This window comes from Branchiostoma lanceolatum, chromosome 14 (genome assembly GCF_035083965.1).
Source record: "Branchiostoma lanceolatum isolate klBraLanc5 chromosome 14, klBraLanc5.hap2, whole genome shotgun sequence".
NCBI lineage: Eukaryota > Metazoa > Chordata > Leptocardii > Amphioxiformes > Branchiostomatidae > Branchiostoma > Branchiostoma lanceolatum.
The window spans coordinates 2,438,603-2,451,070 of NC_089735.1; the positions used below are offsets into that span (position 1 = coordinate 2,438,603).

The window sequence follows — 12,468 nt, forward strand, 5'->3', positions numbered from 1 at the left end:
TATCTATCTATCCGGGGGACGTCCCTATCCGAAGCTAGGTACACATTTCTTCCTGCGTGAAGTGAGGAAAGTGCCTTTCCCATGGTCAAGGGCACAACATCGGTGGCATGTCAGGGGAATCGAACCGAGTACCTCTGATCAAACACCCAAACATTATGCCAGCACAACGCCACGAAGTCTTGTTCTGTCAGTGGAAAACGAGGCCTTCTAGTTCTACGTTGACATGGTGGATCAATGGCATCACCCAGCGCCACCTTGCGGTCCCTAAGTTAACTGCAGATAAGACAGACGGGAGGCGCTGCGCTGCGGAAAGCGCGCAGGATTAAAACAACAACAGCAACAACATAGAAACACAGGCGGCAAATCCAACAAAATAACCCCGATCGAATAGATTAATTTGTTTGGGGATTACTGTATACGCGTACGTGGCGAGAGAGCTAGGGTCTTAGTGGACTGTATCCTCGTCTTTTTTTTATTTCTTATTTTATTCAAAGAATCATCAAATAATACAAATAAATGGACGAAGACAGAGTGACGACGGACTCAAGTTGTACACAACTTATATTCTCACCGCCACTTGTACATGGTAGAAAAATGGATATTTGACAAGACACTCAAAACTTGTGAATGGTAAATGAACAGATACCTAATTTAAACGTAATTCCGACCTCTCTTCCCTTTCTGACTTGCCCATCATAGACCTAATCTATATAACAGATAGCATACGTTTCGTGCCAGTATCAGCCTTGTGATTACGGCCCAGTGGTACGTAATAGTTTTCTTTGCTGTTTCTAGTAAGATTTTGGAGGAAAACAGGGTATAGATCATAGGCCATGGATATCAGGCAAGAGGACGAAAATGTCTAGTAGAAGTCTCGCTGAAACAGAATTCCATCGACCTTGACCTCTGACCTAGTAGTCTTAGACCAAAACGCCACCTCAGTCCGGCATGTAAACGTCTTGTAACACCGCATTTCTGCAGGTGGCCGGAGAGGTCAGGGGTTAACAGGACGACCTTTGACAGAATATTACGTCACCTAAAAGAGCTATTACGAACAGGTTTGTTTGTTTAGTTTGTTAGATTATTTGTACTGTTTACAGCACCCCCGTGAGGCGGCAGAGTGGTACGTCCCGACTTGCCGGACACACCGTGCAGGTATGCCAGGTATGCCGCGCTCTACCTGCGGGCAGAACTCAGGTGTGTGTCATCGGGACCCACGCCCAGAATCCTCTCACCTGGCCGCGCACAGCGACGTTCCCATACCTGTGCGACCACAGGACGCCTCACCTTTACGTCCCCACGTCACCTGGGAATGAAAACTGCGAGTTTGGAGGTTCGGTGGAGCCCAGATCTTCCCCAAACCGTGTCCCACAAGCGTGCCGTTTGCTGGCCGACTGCAGACAGGGCAGCGGATAACTAGGCCGTCTTTTGTTCGGGTTGAGATTTTATTTGACAGTTTCGCCTGAAGTGTTCCAGCGCAGGGGAGTTGTTGCGCCACCACGGGAGCTGAGGAATATATCGACGCATCTCTCACTAAAACGTCGTGCTTCTAGATCTCTGTGCTTCTGTCAATAGCAAGAGTCCCTCCACACTTGAGGAGGACTAGAAGCAACACTTTAAACGCTGCGGATTTCGTATGTTGCTTACCCAGCGGGAAGATTTCGTGACAACCTAGAAGTTTCTTCTTTCTTTCTCCATAAAGATTGCGCGAGCGAAGACACGGGAAACTCCCTCGCGTGAGTACACAACCGTTTGTTGTCCCACCGAAGGGAGACAGACGATCGGACGGTGTAGCTGTCAGCCCCCTCCCGAACCTGACACCCCGGAGCGCCGGTGGACCCCGTGACGGATCAACGACGAGGGTCTGAAGAATCGAAGGGGTAACGCGATCCTGGGCGGCCATGTTCGTCTCCAGGTGAGGCGACAGGGAAACACCTTACGGACACACCTTTGTATTTCCACCTGCGTGTGAGACGACGGAAGTCGTCCTAAATCACAGCCTTTGGATTTGTAGCCGGGATTTTTGACAGATTAACGCTCGACAACAGTTTGTGGAAGAACCAAAACCACGGGACTCCGTGTTGTAAGGATTTGTTCTACCGGCTACAACAGGCCTGGAGTTTTGATAGGTAAGTGTTAATTGTTGTGTCGTTCTTCTGGTGTCTCCGTGTACTTTGTGAACCGAGGGAGAGGGGGGGGGGGGTCTGTACCTGTACTTGTATCCCTATTCTATAAATCCGTGTTTCTATGTGTCTTTACCAGCCGGTATGGCCGCCCTTCTGCGTAACACATCAGCGTCGCAGGTACGCGGCGTCGGCCGGTTGTACCACACCTTATCTCTGCATATCCAACTCCAGGCGTTGTTAAAACTCTGTCACGAAGAGGCCCCTATTAAAACTTCTGTAAGTTTTTACACAGATCCACGCTTAACCCACGCCTGTATCGGTTTGTACTTAAGTGTCAAAACGCCACAGTAGTCGCTACAGTGGTTTAACCAGACATAGTGCCAACAGGTGGGGGTGGGATGATCCATGGTTACGGCACGGTGGTCATTAATTACCTTCGCCAAGTAGGTTATGTTTAGGTGCCGTCTGTCTGTGGACAGCAAAACTCGAGGAATCATGGATGGGCCCCTTATGATATTTGGTAGGTGGGTTGGCGTCGGGAAAACAAAGGTCGATTTCAATAATTGCCTCCCTAGCGGCTTTCTAGGGTACTGCTGCGGAACTTCCGGTTTTGAGATCCCGTGTTCTGGACATGCTGTTGTCGTGATGTTACAGTGATACTAAGTATCTCTTGGGGCAGAGAGTAAGTGTTGTAGGGCAGGGTCCCCTGGCGACGTTTAGAGTGCCGGGGCCTAGGGTTCTCCTTGCCCAGCCCTGAGTCGACACGCCAAGAGACCTTTCGAATGAGCCCAAAGCTTGACCCATTTGAAGACATTTTCAAAAAAGGTAGGGTTAGGCTTGGGCTTAGCCCTTAAAATCTTAAAAACTTATAACTCGGGAACAGAGCACGCTATTTGATCGGCTCCCAGTCGACTCAAAAACGCGTGTGTACTGAATCGGGCCTAAGTCAAGCCAATAAATCCTGGTCACGATATTTTCACATCAGTCGGTCAATCGTGCCTCATAGATGTGTGTAAACAAGTTACCTTATAATCAAGTTCGCGTGCGGCTTGAGGGAGGGGGGGGGGGCACGGAAGTACCAATTGTAAGGAGGAAGTGGGCACATTCCTGCTGTGGGTCGATCAAGGTCAGGCTGGTCAGCCATTCCTATTGTGATGCTTCGAGTGGAATGCGTGAGCAATGTCGAAGAAACGTGCACCTGTGTCAAGTGTGACTTGTAACGTTATAACCCATGCATATGGTCATTCTGATGTTCATGACAGTGCTTTTGATGACACTAGAGATGGCTATTGAATGATAATGATATCCTTTATTGTACATTCATGCACTGTTGGATTAGAACAAGCATACAGATAACTGGTAGACAGACACTGGCACACTCACACACACACATACAGACACACACACACAAACACATACAGACACACACAGACACACACACACACACACACATAAACACACACACACACACACACACACACACACACACACACACACACACACACACACACACACACACACACACACAATAATTACCAGAAATAAAAACGCGCTGTTGTGTTTGACATATTTGGAATGCAAACTCGTAACGTTTACTACCCCATATATTTGGACCCGTAGAATAACATTTTGACAGCCGGCGGTGATAGTAAACTCCACACAGCTGGTGTTTAGGATCGCAGTACTACAACTGACTGGGAATGTTCCCACTGAATGTTTGTAAATAACTGGGGGTCTGCAGTCAATGCTGGCAGTTAAACAGTGTTATCGTATTTACGTGGAAAGAAAGAGTTGCCCAAACCTACACGGTGTGCTCTAATCACATTGAACTTGTCAATGCTTTCAGTAAAAAAAACAAGCGAACATGGTAAACATTATTCCAACCTTACGTCACTCAGAATGAAGTACGAGAGCGTTCTTGGCTTATGAAGGCCGAGAAGAATATGAGACACAAGCTGCACCAGAACTCTATAAATTTGACAAGACAAGAGAAACTCGGCCCGACCAAGGAGGATGTTATAGCACACTTTTAGGTATACATAAGTCATAATCCCCAAAGCCTTGGCCTGACCCTTAAGATTTAAGTTAAACTAGGTAAGACACAATGACAACAAAGCCGCTCTGATTTGTCATTGTTCAAATAGCGTCAACAATAGATCACATATCAAAACAGTTGCTCACATCTAATAAATTTGTTGTGATGTACACTGGCCACAGAAAACTTTACATTGTTCAGCAAAAACAAAAGTTTTGTTCATTTTGTAGTCCTATTGTTGCCCAAGTTTGTAAAGATAAATCATATTCACATATGTCATATAAATGGTGTTTTTCCACTGCCAGAAGGCTTTTGTAAGTAGGAACCGATTCGAGGTACATGGGAGATTTTCACTGCCATTTCTGAAAGTCACAAGCTTCCAGTGATCGACAAATACCCTTTCTACCAAGTATCACAAGACTGAGGCTTGACTTAACTAATCAAAGTCTACTACAAAAGGATAAAAAGGGAGGGAGGAGATCTTTACCGCTATGTTTCTGAGATCGCACAATTTGCTTTTTACTTTTGAATAAGTATCACAAGACTGAGGCTTGACTACAAACATAAACAATGTTTACTGGAAAAGATAAAGAATTAGGTAAGAGATCTTCACCGCCCTGTTTCTGAAAGCGTACAAGCTGCCTTTTGCTCTTTACTTTTGAAGAAGTATCACAAGACTGAGGCTTGACTACAAACATAAACAATGTTTACTGGAAAAGATAAAGAATTAGGTAAGAGATTTTCACCGCCCTGTTTCTGAAAGCGTACAAGCTGCCTTTTGCTCTTTACTTTTTAAGAAGTATCACAAGACTGAGGCTTGACTACAAGAATAAACAATGTTTACTGGAAAAGATAAAGAATTAGGTAAGAGATCTTCACCGCTTTGTTTCCGAAAGTGTACAAGCTGCCTTTTACTTTTGACGACGTATGCTCTTTACTTTTGAACACGTATCACAAGACTGAACCTTGACTACAACTAATCAATTTCCACTCGTGAAGGCTTAAGAGATCTCCCCGACGACGATACCCAGTCGATAGTCGGTTCAAGAATGTTGTTTGCACTCCTCGATTGAAGTGATAAACAGAGTGTTATACCTCCCGCCCGAAGCCATAGGTCACTCATTCAGGGCACAATGGAACAGCGATTGGCGCTTGTTCCTTCCGAGCCATTACACGTGTGTACGGTATAGGAGAGTGGGCATCCATCATTATACTTCTGACACTGTTGTTCGTTTAGTTTTAGAGGAGGCCCCTATTGTAGAACTGTAGCACAAAAAACTGGAAATATTCTCCAGAACCAAATCTAGGCTAGCCTTTCCATTTCTAGCAACCTTTTAAATGTATTCTAATGTATACTTAAGTGTTTATCTGCGGCCAGAAGACGATGTGTACATTATGTGTTCAACTAGTTTGATACTCCGGACTAAAAGACACTACAGGCAAACACAAAATTTCGAACAGTAATATACAGAATGTATGATATATAATCATAGATACAGAGTATATAGTCATTTGCTGCCTTTGTCGATGTTTTTATCTGTTAAAGAGAATTAAGATTAAATTGACCTTTCTCCTACCAGCACCTACCCACATACCAAATATCATTACAATCCATCCACACGTTCTTCAGTTATGCTGATTTTAAGCGTCCGGTGACACAAACATACACACAGGATAACACACACACAAACGCCATGCAAACAATATCCCCATGAAAAAGTTTTTTTTTTTTTCATGGAGATAATAAGGGCGGGGTCTTCACTTCAAATCATAATATCTCAGCTGTTCTCTTCTCACCTGAAGTGTTGATTCCTTACCAGAACGGTCCTATTGCGGCTCCCATTAACAAATCTGTTGGTCTGCTGTATTTGTGCACCACTCCCTCCGCGATAAGACGAAATGCCACGCTGTATTGTAGTGACTCACGGCCTTATCTTTGTGATAAAAGAAGCATTAAGGAGGATGATTCCACACGTCAAACACGAACATCCTTTGGTTAACAAACTTCTTCTCACAACCATTTTTTTTCTGCCAATGTTTCGGTAGTCTTTCTATCCTTGTTACCACCTTCATCGCTAGTACTGACTGGTTTTACTTCCCAATGTAGCTAGAACCCATCAGTAGTGCCCTGAAGACGTAGCAGAATGTTTTAAGAAACGCTGGCAGGTGAAAAACTATGGTTGCGTGAAAATAACTTAGTTTCTAATATAAGAAATGTTGGTAGGTGAAAAACTGTGATTGCGTAAAAATAAATTAGTTTGTAAGCCGTTGATTTACCGACCAGATGAAACTATTCAAAATTCGTAAACCCCTCTTAATCTTCTATTTGTAGGTACAGATTGAAGTCATGTTGCAAAGATGGTATGTAGTATTGGTGTCTTGTGGCGCACCATCTTCGTAGAACCGACAAGACAGTGTTTATTTGTAGATTAAGTACAAGGAGGTCTATATAACCTCCTTGGTTAAACTTAAAGGGAAAACAACCCCTGTAAAATATACCCTGCTACTGAAACATGCAGCAATGAGACTTACGGCTCTATGTGCCACTGAGCACTACAAGGGTCTGAGCGAACGACGCGATGTTGCACATCTTTACCTTTCCGCACACGGTATAAGTGCGTTGTTTACCTTCACTCTTTGATGTCGCCGCCATGTACTAGTATGTTACATTCCTCACCCGTGTGTTTATCCGTGTTCCCCGGGAGGACCACATTAACATGTTGACTTTAAGAACCCGCCATGCGAGCTTGTCCCCAAGCAGATGTGTGGGAAGGGAGGGAAAGTCAAAAAGTTGCTAACGAGAAAAAAAGAGAAAACAGAATTTAAAGACATTTTAAATCTCCTTGTCACTGGATAAGAGTCTTGCGAAAACGTAAGCGAGGCGTAGAAACTTTAAGACGTGTTGTTAACAGAAAACAAAAGAGGGGGAGGGCAAGCTGAAGTCTTCTCTTCCACTGGACGACAAACCTGTGTACATCAGTAGACTGACGCGACCCGCGCTAAGTCCTAGTGATCCTGTGAACACACAGAACGCAGACAAAGGAAGAGTCCGCCCTTTCCCTTTGTCCGTTTTCTCACTCCTTTGTTGGCAGCCTTAATTGCCCTTAAGACCGATTTTTAAGACAGTATAGTCTTTCCAGTGGGATACAAAAGAAAGGTAGCATCTTAGTTCGAAGGTGGAGCAAGAATTAACTGTATAGACAACTATTTCTTAGACTTGAGTCTCCGGTATTCTGCGGCTCTTTCTGTTGGTTGAGTCGCCAGTTTTGAATGTTTCTCAGTAGCCAAATGGGTCGACTCCCGGGCCACACAAAGAACTGGTGTTGACTCACCAAACATGTTCCGTTTCTTTTGTACATAGGATCGAATGAGGTTTAAAACAGCTAGTCTCCAAGCAGATGTAAGCTCGTTCTCTGTGTTTTACACCTGATTTTGCAACATTTTAACATAGTTACTCTTTTCTAGTATTTCCCGCCTCTCCCTAGCGGTGCACACTGCCGGGTCCTTGCATCTGCTTGGAGCATCTTCAGCTGAAGGCTTAAGATAAATCATGGTCTGTTCAACAAGTTTGTTAACAACAGACAGATTATATACTTAACACGTAACGGGATTGCTAACGACATGATTTGCGGGCGTTCTTGTGATAGTCGTACATGTGTCGTGCATAGTCTTGTGATATTCGTACACGTGTCGTGTAGAATCTTGTGATAATCATACACGTGTCGTGTAGAATCTTGTGATATTCGTACATGTGTCGTGCAGAATCTTGTGATAGTCGTACGTGTGTCGTGTAGACTCTTGTGATTGTCGTACATGTGTCGTGGAGAATCTTGTGATAGTCGTACATGTGTCGTGCCGAATCTTGTGATATTTGTACATGTGTCGTGTAGAATCTAGTCATATTCGTACGTGTGTCGTGCATAATCTTGTGATATTCGTACATGTGTCGCGTAAAATCTTGTGATAGTCGTACGTGTGTCGTGCAGAATCTTGTGATATTCGTACGTGTGTCGTGTAGAATCTTGTGATAGTCGTACGTGTGTCGTGTAGACTCTTGTGATTGTCGTACATGTGTCGTGGAGAATCTTGTGATAGTCGTACGTGTGTCGTGTAGAATCTTGTGATAGTCGTACGTGTGTCGTGTAGACTCTTGTGATTGTCGTACATGTGTCGTGGAGAATCTTGTGATAGTCGTACGTGTGTCGTGTAGAATCTTGTGATAGTCGTACGTGTGTCGTGCAGAATCTTGTGATATTCGTACATGTGTCGTGTAGAATCTTGTGATATTCGTACATGTGTCGTGCAGAATCTTGTGATAGTCGTACGTGTGTCATGCAGATTCTTGTGATATTCGAACATGTGTCGTTCAGAATCTTGTGATAGTCGTACGTGTGTCGTGTAGAATCTTGTGATAGTCGTACGTGTGTCGTGCAGATTCTTGTGATATTCGTACATGTGTCGTGCAGAATCGTGTGATATTCGTACATGTGTCGTGTAGAATCTTGTGATATTCGTACGTGTGTCGTGCAGAATCTTGTGATAGTCGTACATGTGTCGTGTAGAATCTTGTGATAGTCGTACATGTGTCGTTCTGCCGGGGGTCGGTTCTGCCATAGTCTCCGTAAAAATTGTACGACAGCAACAAACAACAAACAAACAATCGTAGGACCGTACGAGGACGCATGTGCCCGTTGAAATGGCTGATCGCGTACGGAGGGCAATTATCTCATTAAACTCTGTTTTACACATTCCAGACCCATCGCGGATGATGTAATTGTCACAAACCGTAGTAAATCTTCAGCCATTATCTACCAGGCCATAAAGTGGTGAGGTCACCATGTGCTTCAGGCAGTTCTCGCCAGTTCTCTTAAGTTCCAGCACCATCTGGAACTGTTTCTTCTCTTTTCTGCCCCCAAAATGTACCTAGAACTGTGACAATGCGACTTGAGCACGTCCATCAGGGTAATGTTGTAGATGCGTGGACGTCACTGCAAGTACAATAAGAGCAATGCAGCAATTGTTTCACCCCCCCCCCTCCAGTAACGTCGGGTTATTGTGCGACGTCATCTCAACATTAGTTTGAGATCTCGTGTCTTGGATTTCAGGGAAGTGTTGGATCCAAACTCCAGCCCTGAGTTGTTTAAGACATTTAGAATTTCTCAAGATTGACGTAAAATTAATACATGTCTTTCTGGCGTCACATTGCAATGCGGGCTTGTCGCTACAAGTATACAATATAAATGGTTCCGCTGCACGAAGTGTACAGGCGTTGGCCCATAAGCACCTCACAAATCACCTCTTCTGTCTCCACCAATCTTGCTTCGGTCATGAAAGTAAGATTAACGTTCGAAGCACGCACAGAGAAATCACGTTGCCATGGCGACGGCGGCGCTAGAGAAGTACGCCAGGCACGTCCGAACTCCGAACATACACGGCGTCCCCCGTGCGATGACGTCAGCCTGTTAAGAGGGTCATTTTATGTTTCCCGAAGAGCGAGAGCCTTGAATGGTCGTCAGGTTTGTTCCCGCGCCAGTAACGGAGACTGACGTCTTTTTGTCGTCATCATGATCGCCAAGCCTGCATGTCTAAGGTATGGGACACTGTAGGAGTTTAGATTTCTCGGTTTCCGAGTGAACATAGATGGCGTAAAAGCAGTGTTATTTTGCTGGAGAATTTCGATTTTTTTAGGTGGCCCTTTCGCAACCCACTTAAACAACATTAGAGTATATTTGGGTCACACTTATGAGAAAGAGGTCACACGAAATACCTGCTCATTTCGATTTTACCAGGCAACCACATATCAATAATTCAATACCCGTCGTTTGATATGATATAAATGGTCGCGAAACTTGCCAATGTCTTACTGATCTCTATAGGTAGATGTGGGGTGAAGAATATTGTGATGTCTATTAAGATGAATTCAAAAGGCCTGTATCATCCTTACCGAAAAATATTTAAGAAAGGGTCAACATCTTTCGCTTGGGGCCCAGCCATGATGTTTGTCTTTCTCCCAGCACCTATAACCATCCGCTTAACCACCCAGTACGTTCGCTCCTTCCTTCAGGCCCTTATCATATCTAGTGGCACACAGGACATCGAGTTTCCTTGCTGTTTCTGTAGCAGGGTATATATTTACAGGGAGGGGTTGCTAGCCCTTCCCCTTTAACGTGCTCGAGGCACCTCTTCAAACACGGGACCCCCATGTCGGAATGAAGGTCAGGATGTTACAAGTGGAGCTACAGGGACATCCCCAACATCCGTAAAGCCGTGGTCTACTTGTTCAAGTCGTATCTATATCTATATCTATATCTTTATCTAGTATTGGGCAAAACCCAGTTGGGGTGTCGCGCCCAGGAAGTCGTAGGGGATAAGTTGGATGTTGTCGGCGGGCTGGATCGCAAAAAGGGCCCGATGAGCATTGGGAGGGAGCCGGCCTACGGGGTCTACCTCCAAGGGCAATAAATGCCACCAGAATGAATGAATGTAGCTGTGCTCTTTGCGAAAATGTGTATTTTGGACCACGTCCAGTAAAAATGTGTTAATTGCTTTCGCCTTTAATAACCACACGGGAGGTAGAACAAATGTGTACACAGCTAGAAGTGCGCTCCTTATCTATCTTATCCGACCCTTAGTTTGCGTCATCAGGGCCTGAGTATCCCGCACTCTTCGTTACTATGTCTACAATGATAGAAGTGCGTACTTTTAAATTGTTTATTATAGGTATACAACTAAGTGAACTCGGGGTCAAAGGGGTCACTGATAATTTCTGCTGAAATCGCGCCATGCGACACCATAGTGGCTGCTTAATAGCACATAGATAGCACTTAAACAACATCATTACAGTATGTGCTATCATTAACAACGTGTCTGATTTTGCTGTGCTGTTGCTTTGATACAAGGGGCTAAATGCTCATATGTGGTGTGGTGGATGCAAAACACTAAAACAACACATGCTAATATGCACTAGGACACTAGTATATACTATTGTAAAGCTATACATCTAACGTTAACAGTTCTCTCTTGTTGAGACATATTTAGACATAAATACATACATAATATCAACTAAACAAGTTCTAGAGATTTCATAAATTACATGATTAGTGTATCTATTCGTACATTACCGACTATGGGAGTAACATGATTTGCGCATAATCTTGGTCTTAATATTTGTATACTGAGTTTTACCGCTCTTTTGTAAATAATAAACGTCTTTCTGATAAATTGAATCTGGCGGTACCTCCTGCCGCGGAGGGTACAATGAGTGGAATGTGTCGAACTGTAAGAGTATAAGACTCACGAGATTTACAGCCTCTTTCAGCAGCCGTTCTGTGTGATTTTCTCACTATCAAAGCACAATGTCACGTTCATCATGTGGCAGGTTTGTGGCATTGTGACGGATAGCGCCTTGGGTGCCAGCCTTTTTAGCTTTCGTCCGCTCCCCAAGACCCGCTACCGCTTTGGCTATGGCATCTTGAGCTCTTGTCCTAGCGATAAATGAACTCAGAGCCGAACCAATCCGATTACTGTCTGTGAGTCGTGTATTTATTAATCCATACCATACTCAGATAATCTAACAGATATTGTTAACCGAATCTCACGCAAGCCCCACGGCAAAAAAAACAACAACATGCAACGAATGTGACGTCGCCCCAGCTCGTGTCACAACATTTAGATGTTGTCATCATACGGGAGAACTGAGAACTGGTGCTGATTTTACCAGGTCCTTTATCATTTCAAACCCTTAGAGTTGTACCACTATAACCTCCTTGGCTGTACACAGGCACAAAACCCGGTTAAACAGAGGTGAGCGGGTGAGCATTAATGATCTTTACTTCAGGAGAACCATGGCGACAAATGGATAGGCAGCCGGAAGGGCGAGACGCCGCCACCAGGATGAAACGTTAAATAATGTGGGTGAACGTGGGACCTCACCCGCCAATGTAAACACGGTCGTCAGGCAAGTACAGACACTGACAGAGTCGGGCTATGAGTTAGAACTGTTAGATTTATTGGTCGGCTTGTAGTGATAGTAGTGTCGCACCGCGTGCCTGCGAAGCTGGAGTGTTACGCCGAATGGCGGTTATATCGGCTATATAGATACAGATACAGATAAAGATACAGAGATAGGAAAATGGTTTTCTCTTAATCCATACAGTTAGTGGAGGGTCATGACATTAGCGTCTTGATCTAGTTGATATTTGTGATCACTAGGGCTAAACTAGTGCAGGGTCAGACTGTGAGTTAGAACTGTTAGATTTCTCGGCCCACTTGTATGTGAGTAGGTAGGAAAGAGGTAAAGTACTATAG

At 44.4% G+C, this 12,468-nt stretch overlaps 1 protein-coding gene across 2 annotated transcripts in view; it reads left to right on the top strand.

The window, feature by feature from the left end:
• The first annotated feature begins 1,139 nt into the window (after positions 1 to 1,139).
• LOC136448188 (nucleolar protein dao-5-like) overlaps positions 1,140 to 12,468 on the top strand; it is a 33,992-nt gene continuing 22,663 nt past the window's right edge. Inside the window, exon 1 of one of the 2 annotated variants that reach the window (XM_066447390.1) lies at positions 1,140 to 2,129. The gene's annotated coding sequence lies outside the window, so the exon portion shown is untranslated. Of the gene's footprint in view, positions 2,130 to 9,647; positions 9,752 to 12,468 lie in introns of those variants that run through there. The other variant, XM_066447392.1, reaches the window with a different exon arrangement.